Source organism: Sus scrofa, chromosome 1 (genome assembly GCF_000003025.6).
Source record: "Sus scrofa isolate TJ Tabasco breed Duroc chromosome 1, Sscrofa11.1, whole genome shotgun sequence".
In the NCBI taxonomy this organism is placed as follows: Eukaryota; Metazoa; Chordata; class Mammalia; order Artiodactyla; family Suidae; genus Sus; species Sus scrofa.
This window is the reverse complement of record NC_010443.5, coordinates 126,388,004-126,402,286: the sequence shown is the minus strand read 5'-3', so window position 1 is coordinate 126,402,286 and position 14,283 is coordinate 126,388,004.

The window sequence follows — 14,283 nt, the reverse complement described above, 5'->3', positions numbered from 1 at the left end:
GACAACAAACAAATAAACAAACAAACAAAGCATGTGGCTACCTTAAGTTTCTTTCTCCTCATCTCCCCTGTTGCCTGAGGCATCAGCAGTGTCCCACCAGAAGAGCAGCTTTCCAAGAATGCATGTGTGCCTTCTTCACTGGGGCTTCTATATCTTTAGAGTTGGGTGGCAACTATGTGCTTCTTCAGTTCTTGGTGACAGAAACAAACAGAAATGTGATTTAGTCCTTAAAGAATAAAAAGGAAGCCACCCAGTTCACAAGAGAGAGGATAAAGTATAGAATAATTTACAACTTTTTTTTTTTTTTTTTTGGTCTTTTTGCCTTTTCTAGGGCCACTCCCGCAGCATGTGGAGGTTCCCAAGCTAGGGGTTGAAGCAAAGCTATAGCTGCCGGCCTACGCCAGAGCCACAGCAATGCGGTATCCGAGCTGCGTCTGTGACCTACACCACAGCTCACAGCGACGCCGGATCCTTAACCCACTGAGCAAGGCCAGGGATCGAACCCTCAACCTCATGGTTCCTAGTTGGATTCGTTAACCACTGCACCACGACAGGAACTCCAATTTACAACATTTTTTGAGCACCCATCAGATATAAAGCACCTCACTCAGGCTCTTGGGAGTGGTCCAAAAAAAGTAGAAAATGCTTCTCTTATCTTCACAGAAATTACAGATGGGCTGATTTTCAAAAAGCAGAAGACACACCTTTCTGTTTAAAACCCCCAGAGGGATTTAAATTCTATATTCTATCTATGGGAGCAGTTTTCTCCATTTCTTGGGAATCCTCTCTGTCCCCAGAGGAAGCTGGGCAGCTCTGCTTCTCCAGTACAAGTGCCCAACAGTGACTGTGACCCTACGTGCTCTGAAAGGATTTTTCAGAAGTTGGTTTCTCCAGGGCCACAGAGCTCTCCTGAGCACTTGGTGGGAAAGCTGACCATTTGAGAGTAAAGAGTAAAAGAAACGTGTGCAAATATTTGGTATATGTCAGTGGTGTGCATAAAGGGATGAGATGTCCAGCCTTGTGTTTTCCCTTCCTCCTTCCTAACTGGAAGCAGTCTGAGCATTTGTTACCCAGTTAGTAGAAGCTGCAGATCTGAGTAGAAGCTTCCTGGTCTATCCAAAGGGTGACAATAGCTGGTAGTTGGAAGCTCAGCATTTCCAAAGAAGAAGAGATAGTGGCAGCCCTTTTGCAACTTTTAGGCATTGGTGAAAATTCTGGCCCTTTGTCTTTAAGTGTTAGATTAAGCAGACCTCAGCTTTTTCTTTCAGTTTTTTTTTTTTTTTTTTTTGCCATTTCTTGGGCCGCTCCTGCAGCATGTGGAGGTTCCCAGGCTAGGGGTCGAATCAGAGCTGTAGCCACTGGCCTATACCAGAGCCACAGCAACACGGGATCCAAGCCATGTCTGCGACCTACACCACAGCTCAGGGCAACGCCGGATAGTTAACCCACTGAGCAAGGGCAGGGATCGAACCCGCAACCTCATGGTTCCTAGTGGGATTCATTAACCACTGAGACATGACGGGAACTCCCTCTTTCATCAGCTTTTTACTCAAGAGAAAGAGAAGAGTGAATGATGAGTCCAGAATTTTTAGCCTGAGCTACGGGAAGGATGGAATTACCTTACCTAAATAAACAGAGGAAGAAGCAGGTTTTGGGGGAAAGATCGGGTTCAGTTTGGGACATAGGAGAATTGAGACGCCTAATAGACATTCAAGTAGAAACACTGAGCAGGCAGCTGAATGTTTGTGTGACAGGTCAGGGCTGGGAAGTTGTCTACACACATGAGATTGAGTGAGATTCCCCTAGAGAAATGGTAGTCTTAAGATAGAGCCAGGGCTGAGCCCTGGAGTAGTCCTGTGTTTCAAGTCAGAGAGACAGGAAAAGACTTTGTAGCAGCCACCGTGGAGAGAGGAAAGCCCGCAGAGGAGCTGTCCTGAAAGTCAGAGGCAGAAATGTTTCAAGGAAGAAACCTAAAGTGATCACTTGTTGAGGTCGTTGGCAATGCATCAAGTGAGGGTGAAGGAGGTGTGCCTTGACTCTGACAACAGGGGGTGGGGCGTAACAGGGCAGTTCATGTGAAGAGGTGGGGTAGAGGCCTGAGGGAGGTCTGGGTTCAGAAGAGAAGACAGAGGTGGGGGGAATTTCAGACCAGGAGGGTAGGTGATTATTTTGAGGAGTTTTTCTGCAGAGGGAACAGAAATAGAGCAGTAAAGAGTTCCCTGGTGGCTCAGTGGGTTAAGGCATTGTCACTGCTGTGGTTCTGGTTTCAGCTGTGGTATGGGTTTGATCCCTGGTCTGGGAGCTTCTACATGCTATGGGTGCAGCCAAAAAAGAAAAGAAATAGAGCAGTAAGCTAGAGGGGGAAGTGAGATCAGGAGTGGTGTTTTTTTTTTAAGAGGAAGAAATAATACTATATTTGTTTACCAATGGAAATGTCTAGTAGAGAGAAAAAAATGTTGATGCATTGTGGAGAGGTGAGAATTGCTAAAGCAATTCTCAGGATGTCACACACATTCTAACTCTGTGCCAAAGTTTGTTCTCACACTTTGCACAACAAGCACCAGAAATTCTGGTTAAGGAAATAGTTTCTATAGGGACAGAGTGGAGAGAGTTGTGGGGCTCATGTGAAAGCCACAGTCCCCACATCCTGGAGTCCAAGGACAGGGTGTGTGGATGAAAATGCTGACCTCAGTGTCTCAGCTGTGACCCAAGGATACATTTATTGTAGGCATCCACACAAATATCACCCAAGCATCCTTCCTATGCAATGGAGGTTATAACAAAACCTCCCTAAAACAGATTTTACTGTTTGTAATTATTTGAAGGGACAGAATCAGTTTCCCCTTTTACCTCAGAGATAATTGTTTCCATAGAAAATTAAGTCTGTCTACAAAATTACATGGGAAATTTTACTTAGTTTTTAGAAAGTTTTAAGGCAGTATCTTCAATGGGTATGCAAATAATAAATTTCAATTTGGAAATTGATTTGTGGTCAGCCCATGCTTTCATATATCAAATCCATTTTTCCCCCCATTTCACTGAGATTCGCTATTAGGCAATGCTTTTTAGCGTACTTTGAATTACTACACTATAGCATTAGAAAATAGTAAAACTAATGTTTCTGTAAAAATATTTTGTTAGCCTGGCTTCCCATCATGGCTCAGCAGTTAATGAATCCGACGAGTATCCATGAGGACACAGATTTGATCCCTGGCCTCGTTCAGTGGGCTAAGGATCCGGTGTTGCTGTCAGCTCTGGTGTAGGTTGCAGATTCAGCTCAGATGTGGCTGTGGTGTAGGCTGGCAGCTGCAGCTCTGATTCGACCCCTAGCCTGGGAACCTCCATATGCCATGGGTGTGGCCCTAAAAAGACCAAAAAAATTTTTTTGTTGTTGTTAGCCTAATTTTTAAATAACTGAGAAAACTTTCTCTCTGTAGGTATGGTTTAGAGAAGTTTTAAATAATTGATACCTTCCCAAGCTTTCCTTAGAAAAAGAAAACCAGTTCAATCAGGACTTTTCATTGTTTTCTACCAGTTACCCCTCCTAGCAGTGGAGAACAAATCATACACTCTAGAGAGTATTGAGGTATGGCCAAAGTAGCCAATAAAATCATTAAATTTCTTTGAAGTTTCCTTTTTAAATATTACAATCATGTGAATTTTTCATTTTATACTACAATGACACCATATTTCAAAATACATTAAGAGCTGTAGCTGCCAGCCTACACCACAGCTACAACACCAGATCCAAGCCATGTCTGCGACCTACACCACAGCTCACAGCGACGCCAGATCCTTAACTCACTGAGTGAAGCCAGGGATCGAACCTGCATCTTCATGGATACTAGTCAGATTCCTTTGCACTGAGCCATGATGGGAACACCCTTTAAAATGTTTTAAATTATCATTTGGGAAAAAAGAAAGGTTCTGCTTGTCTCAGACAGCTGACAGCAATCTTAGATTTATCATCTTGGCAATTTCTCTTCTCTATTTTGAAGTCTCAGTGTCTATTATTGCCCCCCCCCCAAAAAAAGAGGCAAACAGTTTTTCATTACTTTATGGGCTATAAGATGGTAAATGCTGAATGCTAAGGAAATAGTAAAAAAAATTTTTTTTTTCTTTTTTTTTTTTTTGTTGTTGTTGTTGTTGCTGTTTCTTTCTCCATATGCTCCCGCAGCATATGGAGGTTCCCAGGCTAGGGATCGAATCGGAGCTGTAGCCACCGGCCTACACCAGAGCCACAGCAACGCGGGATCCGAGCCGCGTCTGCAACCTACACCACAGCTCACGGCAACGCTGGATCGTTAACCCACTGAGCAAGGGCAGGGACCGAACCCGCAACCTCATGGTTCCTAGTCGGATTCGTTAACCGCTGCTCCACGACAGGAACTCCAAAAAAAATTTTTTTATTATAGTTTATTTGCAATGTTCTGTCAATTTCTGCTATACAGCATTGTGACCCATTTGTACATATATATACATATATATGTATATATATATATATACACACACACATTCTTTTTCTCACATTATCTGAGGAAATATTCTTAGGGTGCTGCTGGAGAGAAAGTTATGGTGCAGTATTTTCAGGTTTCTGTGATAAACAGTCCTGAGAGTTGCATCATCCTGTTTACAGGCAGAGTAACCATGTCATAAGATCTGTTCTCGAATCTGGTCAGCCTTTTTTACTGTTTCCATGGAATTCTTGCCAGGGCACTTTTTGAAGAAAGATGACTAATGATGTTTTCTGTTTTACTAAAGTTGTAACTTTCACTATGCTTAAATGAACCAAGAATTTCAAATTTCTAATCCTCACGATTTCCATCTAACTCGTAATCTTTATTTTTATCATAGCAGTTTTACTGATGTGCAGGGGAAAAAAATGAACAGTTTTGCTTTGCAGCTGTTATCTGAAATGGTTCAGACTTCAAACAAACAAACAAAAAGCTTAAATAAGGCAACTGAGTGAGACTTTATCATCAAGATGAACAGTTTAATTAAACTATCCAGGTTTTTGTTTTCTGTCCTCTTTTCTTGCTAATAAAAAGCAAGTCAACTTTGAGTTTGAAACCTTACCCTGGGGTACTTTCTCCATCCCGTATTATTTTGAGCCAAATCCTGAATACCATAGACTTTATCCATAAGTATTTCAGTCTGCTGGAACATCTGATTAAGGGCAGTTACATCAGGGAATTGAGTTGATTTGCAGGAGCCAGTGGTTTTGAGTGTAATCCAAGTAGTAACAGTGATTTATGAGGTGACACTCATAAGGTGGATAAATATTAGTGTACAATAGATATGTCAACCTTCTTGGACTCACTGAGAGGTCACATGTTCCGAGTTTATCTCCTCTGGTCAAAGTATAAGCCACGCAGGCCACAGATAGCCACAAAATTTGTTTTTGCCTCATGCAAAACCTTGCATTTATTTCACTTGAAGAGACTCCAGATCCATTATCAACAGGTTCTCCCCCATTTCACAAAAAAATGGCAGAGTTTTCAGTGGTCCTCTACAGATAAAAATTTTCTAATCTACAGCAGGCTTTCAAGAAAAACTCAGGTTTGACTGACATCAAAAAGCAGAATTTTGCTGATTTTACTTGCACACATGTCACCAAAACCTTTTAAAGGGCAAACATTTTAAACAATTATTTCTCTAAATCCTGGAATGAAGCTGAAATTCTCTGAAAATGTGCCATTGTTATCCTAGAGCTTTGAGCACTGCAGTTCTAATCCTACAAGACTAAGTACTAATCCTGCAAGCCTAAGTGCCTGCTTGAGAACAGAAGGGACCTGAAGGCTTTGTGTGTATATATTTACTGGGAAGAGAAGGAAAGGTGACAAACACTTGAGGGCATGACGTGTGTAAGGCTTCAGATTGATCCCTCTCCCTGTTAGCAGGTTTTAGGCCATTAATTCTTGGCTTGGAGGAAAGTGTAAATATTTTTGTTTCTTTCCCTCTTCTTTCTCCACTCTATTTCTCATTCTTTGAACCAGCCAATGAATTCATCACTCTTTTCTTGTCTTTCCCTACCACCCCCACCCCCGATGTTATATAACCAGAGCAGGGAAAATGGAGAAGTTTGTAAAGAAAGGAGCCTTTCTAGGAATTTTTTTCTTAGAGGCTCTTTGCCCCTGCTTTTGAATAATTGTTGATAATTATGTTATTCATTTTGTAGGTGATGATCAGAGTGTAATTATCAGCAGTTATTACGAAAAACATAAGTATGCCAAACCCACCTTGTGAAACTCTACTGGTGGCAGTGCTGTCATCAGAATAAAAATGTCATGACATTAATCAGTATTCATTCATTCAGTAACTGTTACACATCTATGACATATAAGTGCGAGGTAGCAAGAAGGAATTGAATTAATTTTTAAAAATTATCTCTGACCTCGAGAAGTTTAGAAAGGAGATAAAACCTGCACATAAAAATTATAATGCAAGTTGGAATATGGTATGTTCTATGTCGGCACCTCTTTTTTTTTTTTTTTTGTCTTTTGTCTTTTTTGTTGTTGCTATTTCTTGGGCCGCTCCCACGGCATATGGAGGTTCCCAGGCTAGGGGTTGAGTCGGAGCTGTAGCCACCGGCCTACGCCAGAGCCACAGCAACGCGGGATCCGAGCCGCGTCTGCAACCTACACCACAGCTCACGGCAACGCTGGATCGTTAACCCACTGAGCAAGGGCAGGGACCGAACCCACAAACAACCTCATGGTTCCTAGTCGGATTCGTTAACCACTGCGCCACGACGGGAACTCCGGCACCTCTTTTAAAATGTGAGCCCGCCTACCTACTAAAGCAGAATCTCTGGCTGTAGAGCTCAAGAATCTGCATCTTAGCAGGACTTCCAGCTGGCTCTCATACACATTAAAGAGTTTTATATATTTAAATATTTTCTGGAAGAATGTAAGAAAGAGATCAATCCAGAATAAAAAGAATCAGAGAAAAAAGACAAGAAAATAAGGAAAATTTCATGACTTTTTCCAGTAACAATTAAATGACCAGGAAGAGAGAAAGTATTATTAGACTCATCTCTTTTTTTTTTTTTTGTCTTTTTGTCCTTTGTTGTTGTTGTTGTTGCTATTTCTTGGGCCGCTCCCGCGGCATATGGAGGTTCCCAGGCTAGGGGTTGAATCGGAGCTGTAGCCACCGGCCTACGCCAGAGCCACAGCAACGCAGGATCCGAGCCGCGTCTGTGACCTACACCACAGCTCACGGCAACGCCGGATCGTTAACCCACTGAGCAAGGGCAGGGACCGAACCCGCAACCTCATGGTTCCTAGTCGGATTCGTTAACCACTGCGCCACGACGGGAACTCCAGACTCATCTCTTGATTGTTGACATTTATTTATTTATTTATTTTTTTTTTGTCTTTTTGCTATTTCTTTGGCCGCTCCCGCGGCATATGGAGGTTCCCAGGCTAGGAGTCTAATCGGAGCTGTGGCCACCAGCCTACGCCAGAGCCACAGCAACTCGGGATCCGAGCCTCGTCTGCAACCTACACCACAGCTCACGGCAACGCCGGATCGTCAACCCACTGAGCAAGGGCAGGGACCGAACCCGCAACCTCATGGTTCCTAGTCGGATTCGTTAACCACTGTGCCATGACGGGAACTCCTGATTGTTGACATTTAGCATGTTATTACATTGCAGATAAGTCTATTCTTCTTCTTTTTTTTTGTCTTTTTTAGGGCCACACCTAAGGCATATGGAAGTTCCCAGGCTAGATGTGGAATCAGAGCTACAGCTGCTAGCCTATGCCGTAGCCACAGCAATGCTAGATCTGAGCTGTGTCTGCAAACTACACCACAGCTCATGGCAACGCCAGATCCCAAAGCCTGAGTGAGGCCAGGGATTGAACCCGCACCCTCATGGATAGTAGTCGGATTTGTTTCTGCTATGCCGCAGCAGGAACTCCAGATAAGTCACTTTCAATTGAAGATTAGATAGAAACTCCCAAATCACAGTTACATAGATTTTGGAATATGGACATTTTGTTTGTACTGCATCAAGTTTTGGAAACACTGCTAGAACTGTAGTTTGAGCTCAGAAAATTTATCTGTGTATAAAGCAACTTGATATGGCTTGTGATTAAAACAGGGTTAGTTATTGAAATGACTTTACCATGCTATGTTTTGCACATGAGCACTGGTTTGCCTTGTCATTTTAGGTTGCATTTATTAAGAAACAACATCAAGTTTGTGGCAAAAGCTGATTTTTGAAGCTGTTTGGTGTTTGATAGTAGTGGCTGAGGGTAGTTCTTTTTCAGAGAAATTTCACTTTTAGCCTGAGCTCAAAAAATTGCGATAAAAACTTTACCATTGGAGTTCCCCTCGTGACTCAGGGGTAATGAACCTGACTAGTGTACCTGAGGACTCGGGTTTGATCCCTGGCCTCGCTCAGTGTGTTAAGGATCTGGCATTGCTGAGACTGTGGTGTAGGCTGGCAACTACAACTTGGATTCAACCCCTAGCCTGGGAACTTCCACATGCAGATGCAGCCCTAAAAAGACCAAAAAAAAAAAAAAAAAAAAAAAAAAAAGCAAGCAAACAAACAAAAAAACACTTTACCATTGCTAAGCCATTAAAGTGCTTCATGCAAAGGCAAGTTAGGACATTCAGACAATGCTTCAGTCATTTTAAACTCAGTATTGACTCCATGAATAGTGAACAACAGAGCAGTATGGGTAACATCTGTTGACCCATCAAGAGCAGGGTGTGGGGAGGATGGGGAGATGGTGGGATTCAGGGGAAGTAGAAGGGACCACTTGGCATCATTTGCCTTCTGGTTTAATTGACTGTTGATGTTGCTCCCAATGTCCTCAACTCATAGAGAAATGCTTCACACCAAATGGCTCATAGTTTTAAGCAAGTTTGTTTTTCTGGGCACAATTCCTCAGCTGTTGCAATCACATATGGTTGAGTTAACTTACCAGCAGTAAATGGCTTTCCTTGCTTGGCTAACAAATGAGCCAGTAGAAAACTTGATTTTGTTACAGCCTTCTTTTATTTTCTTTTTTTTATTATTTTATATTATTTAAAATTTCACTGGAGTAGAGTTGACTTACAGTGTTTGTGTTGCTTCAGGTGTACAGCACAGTGAATCAGTTATACCTATGCAAATATCCATTCCTTTTCAGATTCTTATCCCATATAGGTCACTACAGAGTATTGAGTACATTTCCCTGTACTCAATACAGGGAGGTCCTTGCTACTCATCCGTTTCATACAGACTAGTGTATATGTCAGTCCCAACCTCCCAATTTATCCCTCCCCCCATTTCCCCTTTGGTAACCATGAGTTTGGTTTCAAAATCTTTGAGTCTCTTTCAGTTTTATGATTTTTTTTGAGGATTATATTTAGTTTTTTAAAGTTTTATTGAAGTATAGTTGATTTACAATATTGTGATAATTTCTGCTGTACAACAAAGTGATCGTATGATGGGGACCTGCTGTATAGCCCAGGGAACTCTACCCAATATTCTGTGATGCTCTGTCTGGGAAAAGAATCTGAGAAAAGTACGGGTGTGTGTACAGCCTTATTTTCATTTTTTAATTTTTCTGAAGAAATTTTGCTGTGATGTTAGTCCATTTAAAATTTCCCAATTTTTCTGTTACTCTCCAGGGAGTTGGGAGTATTGTAATCAGTGCTTAGTTTGGTAATGTCAACAAACACTGAATTCTTTTAGCATAGCTATGATGTCATTGTTAATAAGCACAAAGCTTTGCCATCTAATTTGATCAAAACAGCCCCTCATTTCACTGTGCGTTAGAGGCACGGCATTTGAAGTCCACTTTTCTTTTATTGTTTTGAAATGATGGTATGTACTGGCAGTAAAAAGAAAAGAAAAGAAATGTCAGAATACAGTGATACATAAGGCATTTGAAACACTGTCAAGTTTTAGATTATAATTGTGTCAGTATGCTTCATAGCCCACCATAAGGTCTCTGTTGCAAGGTACTCAACTCAGCCACTGTAGCACAAAAGCAGCCATAGACAGTACAGACGTGAGTGTCTGTGTCCCTTAAAACATTTTTTATGGACATTGGAATTAGGGTTTCATGTAATGTTTGCATGTTGTGAAATAGTCTTCTTTTTTCAACTTTTTCCTTCAACTCTTGAAGAATGTAAAAGCCATTTTTAGCTCACAAGATGTTAAAAACAGGTGGCAGTCCAGATTTGGCCTACAGACCAGAATTTGCTCTATCTTCCTCTAGAGGATGAGCCAAGGGAAGAGTGTTTTCAGAGCAAGTCCAGAAAATGGCACAAGAACTCTCAGTTCTTCTTTGATTCAGAGGAAGTAGTTTTCTGACAATGCTGTGGGGCAAACTTCAGAAATAAGTGAATTGAAGTGAATGGTAAGAAAATGAATATGGGAGACATAAGCAATCTTTTCATGAAATTTCTCTCTGAAAGGGAGGAAGGAAATGAGAGGTAGCTGGGGAATAATGTGATTTAAGAGAATTTGTTTTTTGTTAAAACAGGATTTTTTTTTTTAGGCCCACACTTGTGGCATATGGAAGTTCCCAGGCTAGGGGTTGAATCAGAGCTACAGCTGCCAGCCTACACCACAGCCACAGCAACGCAGGGTCCGAGCTGTGTCTGCGATCTACACCACAGCTCATGGCAACGCCCGATACTTAACCCACTGAGTGAGGTCAGGGATGGAACCTGCATCCTCACGGATACTAGTTGGATTTGTTTCCAATGCGCCACAATGGGAACTCCCTAAAATAGGAGAGATTTGAACATGAGCTCTTCACTTTCTTTTCTTTTTCTTTTTTGATAAGGAAAATAATGCCTATCTTGAAGTTTGTTAGAAAGGTCAAATAAGATAAAAAGTGTGTTTTGTACTCAGGATAATGCCTAGTTTATGGTAGGTTTGATGCAATGGTAAAGGGGATTGTTTCCCTAATTCCTCCTTCTGATCTTTTGTTGTTAGTGTATAGAAATGCCATAGATTTCTGTGTATTAATTTTGGATCCTTCGACTTTGACAAATTCATCAATGAGCCCTAGCAGTTTTCTGGTAGTGTCTTTAGGATTTTCTAGGTATGTATCATGTCATCTGTAAACAGTGATAGTTTTACTTCTTCCTTTCCAATTTGGATTGCTTTTATTTCTTTTTCTTCTCTGATTTCTGTGGCTAGGACTTCCAAAGCTATGTTGAATAGTAGTGGTGAGAGCAGACATCCTTGTCTTGTTCCTGATCTCAGCGGGAATTCTTTCAGCTTTTCACCATTGAGAATGATGTTACCTGTGTGTTTGTCATATATGGACTTTATTATGCTAAGGTAGGTTCCCTAGGGTTTGTTTGTTTTTTTTTTTTTTTTTTTTTAATCAGAAATGGGTGTTGGATTTTGTCAAAAGTTTTTTCTGCATCTATTAAGAGGTTTTTATTCTTCAGTTTGTTAATGTGGTGTATCACACTGATTGATTTGTGGATGTTGATGAATCCTTGCATCCCTGGGATAAATCCCACTTGATCATGATGTACAGTCTTTTTAATGTATTGTTGGATTTGGTTTGCTAATCTTTTGTTGGGGATTTTTGCATCTATGTTCATTGGTGAAATTGGCCTGTAATTTTCTTTTTTTGTGTATCTTTGTCTGGTTTTGGTATCAGGGTGATGGTGGCCTCATAGAATGAGTTTGGGAGTATCCCTTCCTCTGCAATTTTTTGGAATAGTTTCAGAAGGATAGGTGTCAGCTCTTCTCTAAATGTTTGATAGAATTCGCCTGTGAAGCCATCTGGTCCTGGACTTTTGTTTGTTGGAAGTTTTTAAACCACAGATTCAATTTCAGTTCTTGTGATTTGTCCATATATCTTTTCTATTTCATCTTAGTTTAGTGCTGGAAGATTGTAGTTTTCTAAGAATTTGTGCATTTCTTTAGGTTGTCTGTTTTATTAGAATATTGTTGCATGTAGGGCATGTAGTAGTCTCTTATGATCCTTTGTATTTCTGTGATGTCCGTTGTAACATCTCTTTTTTTATTTCTAATTTTATCGATTTGAGTCTTCTCTCTTTTTTTCTTGATAAGTATGGCTAAGGGTTTATCAATTTTGTTGATCTTTTCAAAGAACCAGCTTTTAGTTTGATTGATCTTTTCTATGGTTTTCTTCATTTCTATCTGATCTTTATGATTTCTTTCCTTCTGCTAACTTTGGGTCTTGTCTGTTCTTCTCTCTTGTTGCTTTAGGTGTAAATTTAGGTTGTTTGTTTGAGCTTTTTCTTGTGTCTTGAGGTAGGCTTCTATTGCTATAAACTTCCCTCTTAGAACTGCTTTTGCTGCATTCCATAGGTTTTGGAGTGTTGTATCTTTGTTGTCATTTGCTGCTAGGTATTTTTTAATTTCCTCTTTGATTTATTCAGTGATCCATTGGTTGTTTAGAGCATGTTGTTTAGTCTCCATGTGTTTGTGTTTTTTGCAGTTTTTTTTTCTTGTTGATTTCCAGTTGTACAGTGTTGTGGTTGGAAAAGATGCTTGATAGGATTTCAGTTTTTTTAAAGTTACAAAGGCTTGATTTGTGGCCCAGAATGTGATCAATCCTATGGAATGTTCTGTGAGTGCTTGAGAAGAATGTGTATTCTGTTGCTTCTGGGTGGAATGTTCTATAAATATCTATTAAGTCCATCTGGTCTAATGCCTCATTTAGGGCCCATGTTTCTTGTTGATTTTCTATCTGGATGATCTGTCCATTGCTGTAAGTTAAAGTCCCCCACTCTTACTGTGTTATTGTCAGTTTCTCCTTTTAAGTTTGTTAGAAGTTGCCTTATATATTGAGGTGATCCATAATGGGTGCATATATATTAAAATTGTTATATCTTCTTCTTGGATTGATCCTTTGATCATTATGCAATGTCCTTCTTTGTCTCATAATATTCTTTATATTAAGGTCAATTTTGTCTGATATGAGTATTGCTGCTCCAGCTTTCTTTTGATTCCCGTTTTCATGGAATATTTTCTTCCAACCTCTCACTTTCAATTTGTATTTGTCCCTAGAACTGAAGTGGGTCTCTTGAAGACAGCATATATATGGGTCTTGGTTTTGTACCATTCAGCCAGTCTGTGTCTTTTGGTTGGGGCATTTAGTCCATTTATATTTAAGGTAATTATTATTATTATTATTATTTTTTGTCTTTTTGCTATTATTATTATTATTTTTTTGTCTTTTTTACTCTACCCAGAGTAGAGCCGCTCCTGCGGCATATGGAGGGCCGCTCCTGCGGCATATGGAGGTTCCCAGGCTAGAGGTCCAATCAGAGCTGTAGCCACTGGCCTACGCCAGGGCCACAGCAACGCAGGATCCGAGCCGCGTCTGCAACCTACACCACAGCTCACGGCAACGCCGGATCCTTAACCCACTAAGCAAGGACAGGGACCGAACCGCAACCTCATGGTTCCTAGTCGGATTCGTTAACCACTGCGCCACGACGGGAACTCCAAGGTAATTATTGATATGTATGTTCTTATTGCCATTTTATTAACTGTTTTGAATTTGGTTTTGTTGCTCTTCTTTCTTCCCTTCTCTTGTGGTTTGATTACTATCTTTAGTGTTGTATTTGAGTTGCTTTTTCTTACTTGTGTGTTATCTGTTGTAGATTTTTGGTTTACAGTTACTCTGAAGTTTTGAATAGGAGGCTATATATATACAAGATTGTTTTAAGTTGTTGGTCTCTTAATTGCAAGTGAATCTCCAGTGTCCTGCATTTGTACCCTCCTCTTCTCACAATTTCTGATTTTGGTAGCATATTTGTGTGTGGATGATTTCCTACCTTTACTGTATATATATGTATATGCCTTTATTGGTGAGCCTTGTTATTTGTAAAATTTTTGTTTCTAGTTGTAGCCTTTTCCACCTAGAGAAGTTCCTTTAGTATTTGTTGTAAAGCTGGTTTAGTGGTCCTGAATTCTCTCAGCTTTTGCTTGCCTGTAAAACTTTTGATTTCTCCTTCAAATTTGAATGAGAGCCTTGCTGGGTAGAGTAATTTTGGTTGGAGGTTTTTTTCCTTTCATCACTTTAAGTGTATCATGCCACTCCCTTCTGGCCTGCAGAGTTTCTGCTGAAAAATCTGCTGATAACCTTATCAGGGTTTCCTTGTATGTAATTTGTTTCTTTTCCCTAGCTGCTTTCAAGATTTTCTCTTTGTCTTTAATTTTGGTCAGTTCGATTAATATGTGTCTCGGGATGTTCCTCCTTGGGTTCATTTCATATGATACTTGTTGTGCTTCCTGGATTTGAGTGAGTGATTCCTTTCCCATGTTAGGGAAGTTTTTGG